At 41.9% G+C, this 16393-nt stretch overlaps 1 pseudogene; it reads right to left on the bottom strand.

The window, feature by feature from the left end:
• Positions 1-1998: 1998 nt before the first annotated feature.
• Positions 1999-2476, bottom strand: LOC100412045 (ribosomal protein S25 pseudogene; annotated as a pseudogene).
• Between the last annotated feature and the right edge of the window lie 13917 nt (positions 2477-16393).

Genomic DNA, 16393 nt, shown 5'->3' with positions numbered 1-16393 from the left:
TCCCTAAGTCCTGACCCCATGGGCTCTCTGGGGCTAGGAGGCTTGGCTGGAGCATACCAATTTCCCCTTGGCTTGGGGTATGAGAAACTTTGGGATCCAAAAGGCCAACTTCTTGGCCAGTTGGGAGCACCTGGGGCTGCACAGACACTTGGATCTGTCAAGGGGAAAGGAAGCTTCTGATCCTTTCTTCTTTCTCCAGGCCCAAGGGATTCTGTCTGTCCCGTCCTTTTAAGCTTCCTTGGAGTGACTTCAGATGAGGATGAAATTTGTGCAATGTCTCTTTTCTCACTGACCCATTGAACAAGTCTCTAGCTGTCCTGCACTTTAAAAAATTGTCTTGACCAGTTGGTTTTCTCAAAGAGCCGGCTTAATTCTTTGCTTAATAAATATTTATTAAGCATTCACTCTATGCTAGGTACTTGGCCAGATGGTGGGCAAGAAGATGGACGTAGACTCCTCCTTCCTGGTGCTGCTTCATTCGGGTGACCTGGGGCTTCTTGCATTGAAGCAACAGCTTCGGTCTTTGGGGGAGCCAAAGTGGAGTAATAGCAAACAACAAGTGTGAAGTTACACAGAATCTGGGCATTTAAAAGTTCTCAAAATCGCGGTCATTGTCTTCTCTACCATGATTCTTTTCCTATGTGCCTGTAGAACGTCAGGTCCCTCTGTTCTCTCAGATACTCATTTTGAATCTTTCATCTTCTGTAGTCTCTGACACAGAGTAACATGGCAGCCACTCTGTATTTATATATCAAGTTGACTTAGGTAAATGAGATTTCACCCCCTGCTTAAAAAAGGCAGTGTTTGTTCAATCTCATTTATGAGTTTAGAAGGAAAATATTCATCTTAACCCAGAAAACACAACACAATGAAACAAGTAATCCATTCTAACTGAGGACTGTTGGCCTCCGGAAGGCAAAGCTAGCGACCTATGTTATTAACTGGAAAATGGTGGAAAACGTGATTATCTGGTTGGATTATTTCCCCTTCCTCCCTATTCTCAGCTCCTTTACCTCCTCTTCCTAAAAAAGCTATTCAGCACAATTCAATTTTAGTGTTGACTAAAGGTAACTTATGAAGATTGTCTTCCTTTACATGATATGAAGTTTATATTTAAAATTAGGATTAATAATATAACTAAAGGAAAATATTAGTGACTGTTTTCCTTAAAAACATAGGATCTAGGTAAGAACACTTCATCACCATTTGCAACTCAGTTTTCTGACCTTTGACATAGGGATTATGGCACCTAAGTCAGAGGGTTGTTAGATATATGAGCTGTGATAAATAACACACATAGAGCACGGTACAGTGAGCGGTGCAGATGGTTTGTCAAATGAATAAATAAATAAACAAATAGCAGAGTTTAAAATCTCTGAAATAATAATGCAGAAAGAACAACAAATAAATTGCTCAACAAATAAAAAGTCAAGAAAGGAGAATATTACATTTGTGGGTGATTTGAGCGTATCCTTGTGCAAATAACTTGCAAAACCTCCAGAAGCCCCTAATTCAAGAACATTATCATTGCGTGTATCTTCTGTAAAAGTGAGGTGCCATGAGACAGAAATATTCTATATGACTTTTTACCTGTAATCATTTTATGAATCATTACGGGATTTTTGAATTTCAAATTGGTGTCCCAAGGTACATTACGTGCCATGAGGTTCCTAAATAAGTTTGAGAAACACTGAGTTAAACGAAATGAAACGAGTTTATTTATTGTAAGATTTCTCAGAGGCTTTAAAGTGTAAATGGTTAGGGCCAGTCTACAAGTGACAGCATTGGGGAATAGGGATATGTAATATCCAGCATTTCCTAAACTTATTTGGGATCTGTAATTTTCTTTTATCTTCTGCTCTCCCTCCCCTGTTGCCTTTCCCTCTCCCCTTCCTTCCTATTCTCAGTTCTTTTACCTCCTCTTCCTTCTTTTTGTCAGAACTGTTAATATTGGGAACAGTTTTTGGTGAGCATGGTTTGGGAAATATGAAACTAAAATTTATTTTATTTTTATTTATTTTTGATTTAATAAAGTTTTATTTTTCCAAATGTACGGTTGGTTGGACCTATTCATGCATCTTCACCAGCAGCTGGAGCATCTCCACCCTTGGTATTTCTGGTGTAAATTACTTGAGCTCTGTGCTTTGAAACCAGTTTGATAAGTCCTTTGCTAAGGAGCTCCTGAAGGGCTGCCCTGGCAAGGGAGCCTCCAATCTTCAGTCTCTCAGAGACCACAGCTGGAGTTAGAAGTTTATAGTTGGGAACTTCCTTACAGAGTTTGTCGTAGGTAGCTTTGTCAAACAAGACCAAGTTTTTGAGCTTGTCCTGAACTTTGCCTTTGGACCACTTCTTCTTTTTGGCCTTGCCCCTGGATTTGTTCACTGGGTCTTTGTCTTTCTTGGCCGACTTTCCAGCGTCTTTCTTCTTCTTGCCGTCCTTAGGCGGCATTGCGGAGCTCGGAGAGGAGCGGAGAACACTATAATCGCGCTAAGATGTCGGACAAAAAGCGAAACTGAAATTTATTATAGCCTATCCCTTGCTTAAATATCTTTAGTAATAGCAGTTGGCTTCCATAGAGGTCATTGTATTTTTTTTTACAGAAAGAAAAAATGTGTATTACTTTATGAAAGTTACTAGATATGAAGATAATCAATTCAATGAGTTCAGTCAATGAATTCACATTGAGACACCCATACTGGGTGGTTGGCTGTTTCCCTTTGCAAAATGACTTTTTCCTGCACCGCATTCTTGCAGTGAGAGTGATTCTATTTTGAGCCCCAGCAAAATGATAAATAATTATGTACCATGGCCTGTTGGGATCTCTTGCAAGTCACTGAAAATGTGATTGTTCAATCCATGATTGTCAAGGATTTACTCTACTGGGAAAGTACATGGAAATCAATCAAAAAGTTGTACAAATGAAATGAGTTGAAAAATAATTTTCATTACTATGATTTCCCGAGTATGCGCTAAATTAGTTGTAACCAACGGCAGAAAAATCTTTAAATATATGAGAATTAATTTAATCTACCACATAATAAATTCATTCAAGGAAAATGATGAAATCTTAATAGAATGAAGATAGAGGAAGAAATGGACAAAGCTAATCTCTCTAGCTGCTGGGAAAGGGGAAAAATAACAAAGTGACTTTGCTTTCTTCATTATCATAGCTTAATAAAGTATCTGAATTAGAATCTGGTAAACTGGTAATAAAAACCATCTGGGGGAAGAACTGGCAAGAAGGCACAGATCATGTTAATAAGGTGATGGTGATGGTGATGATGGGAAGTACTTCAAAGTCATGATGATGAACTCATCTAACTAAAAGATTAAAAAAAATTGCAAACTAAGAATCACTTGATGACCTTACTAAATATTTGTGCTTTCTATTCACAATAGCAAAGACATAAAATCAACCTAAATGCCCATCAACAGTAAACTGGATAAAGAAAGTGTATATGCTATGGAATGCTATGAAGTCACAAAAAAGAATGAGATCATGTCCTTTACAGGGACATGGGTGGAGCTGGAGGCCACTATGCTCAGCAAACCAGTGCAGGAACAGAAAACCAAATACTGTGTATTCTCACTTAAAAGTGAGAGCTAAGTGATGAGAACACGTAGACATATAGAGGGGAGCAGCACACACTGGGGCCTATAAGATGATGGAAGTGGGGAGGAGGGAGAGGATCAGGAAAAATTACAGTGAGTACTAGGCTTAACACCCGGGAGATGAAATAATCTGTACAGCAAACCCCCATGACACAAGTTTACCTATGTAACAAACTTGCTGTGTACCCCTGAACTTAAAAGTTAAAAAACATTTGTTCGTTGAAAAATGACCACAGGATAGAGTATAATTTCTGGAAGTGGGTCTCACTGTCAGAATATAAAATATGAAAAATGGGAAACTACAACGATGTTGGACTCAACCTCAGAGAAAGAAATCGTATTGTGATATTAGCTCCATACTTCATTTTTATGCTCTGAAAAAAAAAATTCCAAATGGTTCAAAGAAAGAAACAAACAATAGAAAACATACAAATCAGGAAGAGAGCAGAATAGCACATTTATCTTAGTTGTGGCGAGAAGGGTTTCTTTCTGTGTGTGAAAACAACGTCATTTTTCAAACATGACATTAAAAGACAATGGGGTTTTGCTGAGCGAAAAAGGATAAAACAAAATCGGAACGACAGTCAATGGCAAAAATGAATTTTACACTTAAATCTTTTGACATAATACATGGAAAATACATTAAGAATTGCTACAGGCTGGGCGCGGTGGCTCACGCCTGTAATCCCAGCACTTTGGGAGGCCGAGGTGGGTGGATCTCGAGGTCAAGAGATGGAGACCATCCTGGCCAACATGGTGAAACCCGTCTCTACTAAAAAGTACAGAAAATCAGCCGGGCGTGGTGGCACGTGCCTGTAGTCCCAGCTACTCAGGAGGCTGAGGCAGGAGCATTGCTTGAAACTGGAAAACGGAAATTGCAGTGAGCCAGGATTGCACCACTGCACTCCAGCTTGGCAATAGAGCGAGACTCTGTCTCAAAGAAAAAAAAAAAAAAGAATTGCTACAAATATAGTTATTATAAATTGCTGTAATATACAAATTACCTGATACAGAAAATATAACATTGTGATAAGATTCTAAGATGGCCTTTGTGGTAGATAGAAATGGGCCCCCAAAAGTCCATCTTCTCATCCTCAAAACACAGGAACGTGTCATCTTAAGGGACTTGAGATGGGAGGAGTATCCTGGATTGTGCAGGTGGGTTCAATATAATCACAGGAATCCTTGGAAAGGAGAGAGGGAGGTAGGAGAGTCAGAGGAGAGGTAAGGATGGAAGCAGAGTTGAAGGTGTTACACTGCTAGCTTTGGAGACAGAGGAAGGAACCACAAGTCAAGGAAGGCAGGCAGCCTCTATAAGCTAGAAAAAACAAAAGAAACGGATTCTCTCCTAGAGCTTCCGGAAGGAATTCAGCCCTGGTGACCCATGTTAGACTTCCGGCCTCTAGAGCAATGAGTTAATCAGTGGATGTGGCTGTAAGCCACTACATGTGCGGCGATTTATTATAGCGGCAATAGGAAACCAGTACAGCCATCAAGCTGACCACTTCCTGGTGGAGTTCAAGTAGAATCTGTGTATACAATGGCCTAAAACTCCTGTGATTAGGTTAGCTCATGTTAATCAAAAGGCCGACTATCCAGGTGGGCCTTACTGAATTGGGTGAGCCCTTTTAAGTTCCCAGCCCTCCCTGAAAGGGTATTTGACTCCAGGGTTTTTCTTCATTGCTTGCTCTGAGAATAGAGGGGAACCTGTGGAAAGAACTTGAGAGTGGACTCCAGCTGCTATGATTGATTGCTGCCAACAGTCAGCAAGAAAACAGGAACCCCACTTCTCTACCACAAGAACCTGAATTCTGCCAGCAACTTGAACACAGTCAGAAGACAATTAACCTTAAGCTCCAGGTAAGAATGTAGCAGACCAGCCAGTACCTTGAGCACAGTCTTGTGATTCCCTGAGTATAAAACCCAGCTATGCTGTTCCAGGACTTCCGACCCTCAGAGCTATGAGCTAATCAACGGGTATTGTTTTAATCCACTAAGTCTGTGGCAATTTGTGATGCAGCAATAGAAAAGTAACATAAATGTCATGTGGAAAGAATGTATGGTTTGGCTCAAAATGAAAGACATAAAAATAAAAACCATTTAGTGATAATATATTAAACTAGTAATAATCACCCATAAAACTCCATGTGCTGGGTTTGGGGGAACCAGATACATGGACATTTTTTGGGGGCGCTGGGAACTGGCTCAGGCCAACTTAGGACATTGCTTATCCCTTTGATCCTGCAATTAGCAAGAAATTAGTTCATTCAAAAATATTCATAGCAGGAACATTTATGATAAAGAAAAAGATGGAATTAATGTGAATGTCCAGCCTTCAGCAACAGAGGGTGCTAAGCAAGCATCTTGTAATAAAAAGAAACACCAAATTGAACAGTATTAACAATATTGATCACCTGATGGGCAATATTGTTGCCTGGAAAGCCTGCACAATCGTGTTAACAGAATAAAGCTGAGCAACAATTAACTAATATTTCACCACTCACTGGCTGTGTACCCTTAGGCTAATGATTTAATCTCACTGTGCTCAATTTCCTCATATCTAAAATGGGCATAATTTTAGGATGCACCTCACAGGACCATGGAGAGATTTCAAAGAGGCAGTTGGTGTAGAACCTGGCACAGTCTTCAGTCCTTGATAGAACCTCAAGGAATTGGCCATTACTATAACAATTATGAGTAGTATCATTATATGACAATGAAATGGGGCTGGGTGAAGTGCCTCACACCTGTAATCCTAGCTCTTTGGGAGACCAAGGTGGGAGGAATACTTAAAGCCAGGAGTTTGAAACCAGCCTGGACAATATAACAAGACCCTATCTCTATAAAAAGATAAAAAACAATCAGCCTGGCATGGTGGTATGCACCTGTGGGGTCATCTACTCGGGAGGCTGAGGCAGGAGGATCACTTGAACCCAAGAGATTGAGGCTGCAGTGAGCTATGACTGAGCCATTGCACTCCAGCCTGGGCAACAGAGTGAGTTCCTGGCTCTAAAAAAAAAAAAAAAAAAAAAATGTAAAAAAAGAAAAAAAGAAAATGAATTGGATGACTTCCATTCCTGACTCTAAAATCTCTTGATTCAACCTGAGAGGCAACATTATATGATAGGAGGCTCTGTAGCATAGTGTTAGGAGTGAAGGCTTTGGAGTAATTAATAATAATAATACCTGACTCAGGGTCATTAATGAAATGACTCATGTAAAATGTGTAGTATAGTATCTGTCAACTCTCAATAAACCATAACTACAACTATTATTTTATTATTATTTTGGGAGGGAGTTGGTGGAGGTGAATATGGAGCCATACCTCAAATAATAGCACTTAGTCTTTAGATAGCAACTGCAGCCTATCCTTTTACTTGTGATCAACTCCCATGTTCTTTCTGCTCCTTGGTTTCTGCATCCCTGGTCGAGTTTTTTGCTTTTATGACGTGTTTTTCATGCTCCTGCCTGAGTGATCCTCCTCATCATCCCTTTCTAATTAGATGTTGACATGATTCAACATCTGCATGATTCCTGAACACCATGGAGGGGTGTGTGTGTGCATATAGGGGTGTGTGCATGCATGCACAGTATGTGTATGTGTGTGTAGAAGGGAGGATGTGGTGTTTAACTTGGAAGCATAAACAGTAAAACCTAATGATGATCTATTGTCAGACAACATGCATTCATATATAATGTGAATAGAAGGTGGCTCCAGTCTGTGACCACCTCCTTGGCAGGGAGAACAACCTAGAGTGAAGGCAAAGCCAGATGGGAAGAAAAGGGTGAGTGCAGGGTAGCCCCTCTTGTCACCCAGTACTCTCTTGGCCAAATCTTTCCTGGAGTAATTGTGCAATCCCAAGGCAGCTATCAGGCTTAGAATTGTCCCCACAAATACAACCTGAGTTGCCAAGTGCTTATTAAGTGTGTTTTCCTGAAAAGTTAATGGGAGAACAAAATAAAATCTGATAGGAACTGCAACTCTCTGCCCCCTTCTCTGGCTTCTGTCAGGAGTTCTCAAGGTAATTGTCTGTTTACCTGTCTGTTTCCATTGCTAGGCTGTCAGCATCTCGTAGGCAGGTACAGGTATTTTGTTTCAATGTTTTTCTCCAGTGTCTACCACATAATAACCACAGAAACCTCACAAACATTTGCTGCATGAATGAGTGAATTCACTCTTGAGCATCAGGTCAGCAGTACCTGCTGAAGGGTCCTCTTGGCTGGAAGCCTATGAAACCTCTCTGGCTGAGGCAGGCTGGTTAAATGTCTATCTAGGGACACAACTGTTGACCGCTCTTGCTAATTGAAAGAGAGGCTTCTGGAGGTTGCTGGACAAAACAGAAGTGGATGTAAAGGGGTGAACTAAAAGACCAAAATTAACACTCAATGAGAAGAGATAGAAGTAGCAGATGTTATTGCTTTGAGGTCCTATTGAGAAAGATCAGTTTTACTATAGCAGGAGAGAGAATGGGGCCACAGGGAGTCGCTTCCTTAGTTGACTAGAAAAGACCCCCAAGGAAGCGGACAGGAACCAATACATGCTGAGTAGTTATAATGTACAGAGGGTACAAAGAGGGTGACTGACTGAAATTCATTCACATATTTAACACATATTTATTCAATACCTACTATATATCAGACCCAGCTTTGATCTACCTGTCTAACATATATCCCTGTACAGCTTATGAGGCAGATATTCAATCTGAATGGTTAGTGTTCATGAGGCCTGGTTATTAAATATTTAACTATACCTTCTGTTAGCAGTGAACAAAAAGTCCCTACTCTCTCAGTACTTAGTTTTTGTTCAGAGGGAATAGATGATAAGTATCCACACAAACAGATGTATGACAGGTGATGATAAATGCTGTGAAGAAAACCAAATCAGGGTACAGGGACAAAGGTTAAATAATTTGCCTAAGACTTCACAGCAAATAAGAGGTGGAACCAGGACTTGATGAATTTGAAAGCTGACTCTAGTCACATCTGAAGAGGGGCTGTGGGAGCAGCTGGTCATGAACCTCACTATAGTCCTACTGAGCAAGGGTCAGAGAGATCTTCTCATAAGCGACCATCAGTTACCTATTGAACCCCTACTGTGTATCAGGCACCTTGCTAAGCACTGGAGATACAGCAGCTGACAAAACAGAAAAGGTCCGTGCTCAGAGAAAGGTGAAGCAGAGAAGACGAATACTAAATCACTGAAAAATAAAAAGAGATAAAAAGTGTTTCAAAGGGAGAAGAAAGAATGGTACAGGGAGAAAAAAGCAGAGCTATCCTAAAAAAAAATGAAAGCCAGCTTGTAAATGACTTATCTGCATTCCCATGTTTATTGCAGCATTATTCATAATAGCCACGGTATGAAATCAACTTAAGTGTCCATTGATGGATGAACAGATGTAAAAAGTGCCTTTTGCCTCCCACCGTGATTCCGAGGCCTCCCCAGCTATGCAAAACCTCTTTTTGTTCCCAGTTTCACCTATGTCTTTATAGTGGTGTGAAAACAGACTAATGCAGTAAATTGGTACTAGTAGAGTCGGGTGTGGCTGAAGCGACACCTGAAAATGTGGAAGCAACTTTGGAACTGGGTAATAGGCAGAGGCTGGAACAGTTTGGAGGGCTCAGAAGAAGACAGGAAAATGTGGGAAGGTTTGGAACTTCCTAGAGACTTGTTGAATGGGTTTGACGAAAATGCCCATAGTGTTAAGAACAACAAGATCCAGGCTGAGGTGGTCTCAGGTGGAGATGAGGAACTTGTTGGGAACTGGAGCAAAGGTGACTCTTGTTATGTTTTAGCAAAGAGACTGGTGACATTTTTCCCCTGCCCTAGAAATTTGTGAAACTTTGAACTTGAGAGAGATGATTTAGGGTATCTGGCAGAAGAAATTTTTTTCTTTCTTTTTCTTCTCTTTTACTTTTTTGAGATGAAGTCTTGCTCTCTTGCCCAGGCTGGAGTGCAGTGGCACAGTCTTGGCTCACTGCACCCTCCACCTCCTGGGCTCAAGTGATTCTCCCACCACAGCCTCCCAAATAGCTGGGACTCTAAGTGTGCACCACCATGCCTGGCTACTTTTTATATTTTTAGTGGAAATGGGGTTTCACCATGTTGGCCAGGTTGGTCTCAAACTCCCGACCTCAAGTGATCCACCTGGTGGAAGAAATTTCTAGACAGCAAAGCATTCAAAAGGTTACTTAGGTGCTGTGAAAAGCATTCCATTTTAAAAAGGAAACACAGAATAAAAGTTCAGAAAATTTGCAATCTGATGATGCAGTAGAAAAGAAAAACCCATTTTTTGAGGAGAAATTCAAGCCAGTTGCAGAAATTTACATAAGTAGCAAGGAGCCTAATGTTAATATCCAAGACCATGGGGAAAATGTCTCCAGGCCATATCAGAGACCTTCACAGCAGCCCCTCCAGTGACATGCCTGGAGGCCCCAGAGGAAAAACTGGTTTCATCGGCTGGGCCCAGGGTCCTTGTGCTGCACAGCCTAGGGACTTGGTGCTGTGTGTCCCAGCCACTCCAGCCATGGCTGAAAGGGGCCAATGTAGAGCTTGGGCTGTGAGTTCAGAGGGTGGAAACCCAAAGCCTTGGCAGCTTTCATGTGGTGTTGAGCCTGCGGAGGATTTCAGAAGATGTATGGAAATGCCTGGATGCCCAGGCAAAAGTTTGTTGCAGGGGTGGAGCCCTCATGGAGAACCTCTGCTAGGGCAGTGGAGAAGGAAATGTAGGGTTGAAGCCCCTACATAGAGTCCCTACTGGGGCACCACTTAGTGGAGCTGTAGGAAGTGGGCCACTGTCCTCCAGACCCCAGAATGGTAGATCCACCAACAGCTTACACTGTGCACCTGGAAAAGCTGCAGACACCCAATGCCAGCCTGTGAAAGCAGCGTGGAGCTGCCCACGACCATGGGAACCCACCTCTTGCATCAGTGCGACATGGATGTGAGACCTGAAATCAAAGATCATTTTGAGCTTTAAAATTTGACTGCCCTGATGGATTTTGAACTTGCATGGGCCCTGTAGCCCCTTTGTGTTGGTCGATTTCTCCCATTTGGAACTGCTATAGTTATCCAATAGTTGTACCCCCATTGTAACTAGGAAGTAACTAGCTTTCTTTTGATTTTGCAGGCTCATAGGCAGAAGAGACTTGCCTTGTCTCAGATGAAACTTTGGACTGTAGACTTTGGGTTAACATTGAAATGAGTTAAGACTTTGGGGGATTGTTGGAAAGGCATGATTGGTCTTGGAATGTGAAGACATGAGATTCAAAGGGGCCGGGGCAAAATGATATGGTTTGGCTGTGTCCCCACCAAAATCTCAACTTGAATTGTATCTCCTAGAATTCCCACTTGTTGTGGGAAGGACCCAGGGGGAGATAATTAAATCATGGGGGCAGGTCTTTCCTGTGCTATTTTCATGATAGTGAATAAGTCTCATGAGATCTGATGGGTTTATCAGGGGCTTCTGCTTTTGCTTCCTCCTCATTTTTTCTTGCTGCCACGATGTGCCTTTTACCTCCTGCAGTGATTCTGAGGCCTCCCCAGCCATGTGGAACTGTGAATCTAATTAAACATCTTTCTTCCCAGTTTTGGATATGTCTTTATCAGCAGTGTGAAACAGACTAGTGCAGCAGATGAAGAAAACGTGGTACATGTACAAAATAGAATACTATTCAGTCTTAAAAAAGAAGGAGAGCCTGTCACTTGTGACAACATGGATAATTTGCTAAGTGGGTCATTTTGCTGAGTGAAATAAGCCAGACTCAGAAAGAAATATACTGCATGATCCCACTTATATGTGGAATCTGAACAAATCAAACTCATAGAAGCAAAGAGGAGAATAGTGGTTACCAGGGGCTACAGGGTGTGCAGGTGAGGTGTGGAGATGTTGGTGAAAGATTACAATGTTTCAGCTGGACAGGACGAATAAATTCTGGAGATCTATTGTATAGCATGGTGACAACAGCATATACTTCAAAATTGCGAAGGGATAGATCTTAAATGTTCTCACCATAAAAATCTAAGCATGTGGCATGATGGATATGTTAATCAGCTTGATTTAATCATTTCACAATGTATACATATATCAAAACTTCACATTGTATGCCATAAATATATGCAATTGTTTTTCTTTTATTTTTATTTTTAATTTTATTAATTTTATTTTTTTTTAGGGAAGGAAGGAGGAAGGGAGGAAGGCAGGAAAGGAGGGAAGGAGGAAGGGAGGGAGGAAGGAAGGGATGAAGGAAGGAAGGGAGGGAGGAAGAAAGGGATGAAGGAAGGAAGGGAGGAAGGGGGACAGGGAGGTAGGGAGGGAGCGAGGGAAGGGAAGGAAGGAATTCAAGCAATGAGAAAGACATTGCTGACCTGGATCTAGAGGTTTACAAGTTGATTTCTTTTTTTGAGAGAAGGAAATAAAAAAAAAATGAGTAAAGGAGAGAAAGAAAGAGGAAGAGAGAGAGGGAGGGTGAATGGAAATATTGCTTTATTCTGAGAAAAGAAAAGGGTATTAATAATGGCCAATCAATGTTTCATTTAAACCTATGAGTAGGTGTGATGTGGTATTGACAAGAATGTATATTTTATGTATTTGAAGTGGAGAGCTCTATAAATATTTATTAAGTTTACTTGTTCCGGATCTGAGTTCGAGTCCTTGATATCCTTATTAATTTTCTGTCTCATTGATTCTAAGTCTCTATGTATCTGGGTGTTAGGATCGTTAGCTCTTGTTGTTGTATTGATCCTTTTACCACTATATCTTTGTTGCTTTAAAATCTATTTTATCCACTACGAGAATTGCAACTCCTGCTTTTTATTTATTTATTTATTTATTTTTGCTCTCCATTTGGTTGGTAAATCTTTCTCCATTCCTTTGTTTTGAGTCTTTGTGTATCCTTGCATGTGAAACAGGTCTGGATATAACATGCCGTTGGGTTTTGGCTGTGTCTTTTGATTGGGGGATTTAGTCAATTTAAATTTAGGGTTACTGCCATTTGATGTTAACTGGCTGTTTGATCCATTCGTTGATGAAAATTCTGCTTTATGTTGGTGCTCTTTACTTTTTGGTATATTTTTAGTAAGGCTAATACTGGTTGTTTCTTTCTGTGTGTAATGCCTCTTTCAGAAGCTCTTGTAAAGCAGGCCTGGTGGTAATAAAATCTCTGAGTTCTTGCTTGTTCATAAAAGATTTTATTTTTCCCTCAGTTGTGAAGCTTAGTTTGGCTGGATATGAAATTCTGGGCTGAAGGTTCTGTTCTTTGAGGATGTTGAATATTGGCCCCCACTCTCCTCTGGCTTGTAGAGTTTCTGCTGAGAGATCTGCTGTAAGTCTGATAGGCTTGCCTTTGTGGGTAACCTGACCTTTCTCTCTGGCTGCCCTTAGTATTTTCTACTTCGTTTCAACCCTGGTGAATCTAACGATTATGTGCCTTGGGGTTGCTCTTCTTGAGGAATATCTTTGTGGTGTTCTCTGTCTTATCTGGGGTTGAATGTTGACCTGCTTTGCTAGTTTAGGAAAATTTTCCTGAATAATATCCTGAATGGTATTTTCCAGCTTGGATTCATTCTCTCTGTCGCATTCAGGTACACCTATCAAACGTAAATTTGGTCTTTTCACATAGTCCCACATTTCTTGGAGACTTTGCTCATTCCTTTTTATCCTTTTATCTCTAATCTTGTCTTCTTGTTTTCTTTCATTAAGTTGGACTTTGACCTCTGTTATCCTTTCTTCTGCTTGAACAATTTGAGTGTTTAAACCTGTACATACTTCTCGGAGTTCCTGTATTGTATTCTTCAGTTCCATTAATTCACTCATACTCCTCTCTAAGTTGTCTATTCTCAATAGGATTTCGTCAAATCTTTTTTCAAAGTTCCTAGTTTCTTTATGTTGGGCTACAACATGTTCTTTTAACTCACAGAAGTTTCTTATTATCCATTCCTTGAAGAGTGATTCTGTCATTGGGATGCGCTCATTCTCCGTCAAGCCTTGTTCCATTGTTGATGTGGAACTGTGATCATCTTTAGAGGGAGAGGTGTTCTGATTTTGAGTATTCTCAGCCTTTTTATGCTGGTTTCTTCCCATCATGGCAAATTTATCCTCCTGTCGTCTTTGAAATTACCAACTTTCAGATTAGGTCTCTTGAGTGGATGTCCCAGTTGTTAGTTCCCAGGGCCAGAACAGCGGCGTTAAGACTGATGGTGCTTTTCTGCCCAGGATTCTCCTGTCTGGCTTCCTTCTTGTGTTCGTAATGGGCGACTCTGCCTTCCCTGGGCTCCAAACCTTGGTCAGAAGGGGAACCAGTCTCGTTTACTCTGCGCCGAGAGCTGCTGTGCTGAGGTGCAATCACAGCCATTGTGCTCGTCTCAGGAGTTGTGCTGGGGACCCGTGTGGGTCCTCCAAACCTCGGTCAGAAGGGGAGCCGGCCCTGTTTACTCTGCTCTGAGAGCTGCCACGCCGAGGTGCCCGCGAAGCCGCTGTGCCGGCCATGAGAGTCGCGCTGGCGACCTGTGTGGTTCCTCCACTGGGGATCTTCTGCTCCGTGAGCAACCAGAATTAGTCTGAAGGTGTGGCGTCCTCTAGTTCTCTGCGCTTTGACTGAGAGCTGCAATCCCGGGCTGTTATCGATCGGCCATCTTGGATCGTTCCTGTACGCCATAAATATGTGCAATTGTTTTTCTTAAGTATTTTTTCTTTTGTACAGGTGGGATCTCACTCTGTTGTCTAGGCTGGTCTTAAACTCCTGGCCTCAAGTGATCCTTCTGCCTTGGTCTCCCAAAGTGCTGGGATTACAGGCATGAGCCACTGTGCCTGGGCAATATATGTAATTTTTATTTGTTGATTAAAAAATTAATAAAAATGAAAAAAATGAAAAAGCAGGACTATTCTCACATGGCAGAGGACGACCTCCCTGAGAAAGCTGTGTGCTAGCTGAGTGTGCCTGTTCTGTGCTCTCTCTTACACCTGTGAGGTGGTGTTTGTTATAAGCCCGTTGACTTTGAAGAGCGTCACTCCTTTCTGTCGTCTCCCTACATTTTCCTTCCTTTGCGAATGTCAACTGGTGCTAAGCCCTTCCCAGCTCTCTTCAATTTGTGATTCTGATGCTGTCCAGATGTGCTTGTCAGGCTCTCATCTCCCCAGCCAGACTGCTGAGCTCTTCCAATTACCAACCAGCCACTTGGAATCATGCCTCTGACCCATTCGTTCAGGGCAGATGGCTTCTCTCAGGCATCTTAGAATTCTGGACAGAGGATAGTGGGAAGGAGCTCAGATTCTGCCCTGAGATTTTCCAGAAAAGGAGAGCTGCAGCGTCTGAGAAGGAAGAGATGAGAGACAGGAATTGGGAAGAGCTGCAAGCTCTCTTCCCAGGCACTTGGGGAGTAAGACCTATTTATCCTGTTTGTTGGATGATTGTCAATAAGTCTTGCCAATTGCCTGGAAATATCCTGGCACTGCAGTGAGGCCATACTCACCTCTGTGACCTATGCCCTTTATTCTTTCTTATCTGTCCACATGGGTAAAGGTGCAACACCTATCTCTTGGGTCAGGTGCAGAAAACCTGCCACATAGGAGTGACTCCTTCCTGCCTGTGTCTGTGAGGCCACTATTGCTTACTTCTTTTCCTTACCATTGTCACCCTTGCTCAGGTGATGCTGTGTTGGAACCAGAAGACCCTGGTTGGAGCTATAGCCCTCCTTTTCTGGTTCTCTAACTTGGGGACATCAACGCAGAGCCAGCAGGTGGTGACTACCTTTTCTGTGACAGGCAAGAGGTTAAGTGCTTTATGTCAATTATTTTATCTTGTTCTCGTAGCAGGTGTATGAAGGGAGGTGCTCTTTTTTTCCCCTATAAAAGAATCACAAAACAACTGAGGCAGAGATAAATTAGGTAATTTGCTATAAGTAACAGTTAGGTGGTGGAAGAGCTTATGATTGTCACTCATGAAACACTTTGTGTTCAGTGTTGTACCTGTGCCATCTTTTAAAATCTTTGCAATAGTCCCTTTTTTGTTTTTGAGATGGAGTCTCACTCTGTTGCCCAGGCTGGAGTGCAGTAGCATGATCTCGGCTCAACGCAACTTCCGCCTTTAAGGTTCAAGTGATTCTCCTGTCTCAGCTTCCCAAGTAGCTGGGATTACAGGCCTGCACTACCATGCCTGGCTAATTTTTTTATTTTTAGTAGAGACAGTGTTTTGTCATGTTGGCCAGGCTGGTCTCGAACTCCTGACCTCAAGTGATCTGCCCACCACGGCCTCCCAAAGTGCTGGAATTACAGGTGTGTGCAATAGTCTGAAACCTAAGTATGACAAGCCCATCTTTTATACATGACGAAATTAAAAAGCAAAAACATTAAGAAAGTTTCTTAAAGTTACACAGATTGTAAGCAGCAGAGGAAGAATTTTAGCTTAGTCATTCTCCTTCCAAAGTCCAAACCATCTTTCCGAAACTCAGCCTTCCCTTCTGTGGGGAAGGGAGCCCCATTTTGATAAACGGCCATGGGAGAGAACATCTTGCAGCCACACCTTTCTTCTCTTGGATCTGCCCCACATCTGATGTTTGAGGGAGATGCCTATAGGGCTGGGAGAGGTTGGATCACATTAGAGTCCCTGAGGTTTGATACAGGGATAATCTTTTTGAGCCAGGTTGAGTTTACTTAAATATTCCAGAGTAGGAGGCATTAGAGAAACAGACATTGAACAAAGCAGCTACTGGGGGTCCTGCTTGTTTAAGGGAAAGGTTTTTCAAGTCCACCTGTGGCCGAGAAGGAGAGTGATATGATTTGGCTTT

The sequence above is a fragment of the Callithrix jacchus genome, chromosome 10, assembly GCF_049354715.1.
Source record: "Callithrix jacchus isolate 240 chromosome 10, calJac240_pri, whole genome shotgun sequence".
Classification (NCBI taxonomy): domain Eukaryota; kingdom Metazoa; phylum Chordata; class Mammalia; order Primates; family Cebidae; genus Callithrix; species Callithrix jacchus.
Note: the sequence above shows the minus strand (reverse complement) of the source record. Positions and strands in the feature narration are given on the sequence as shown.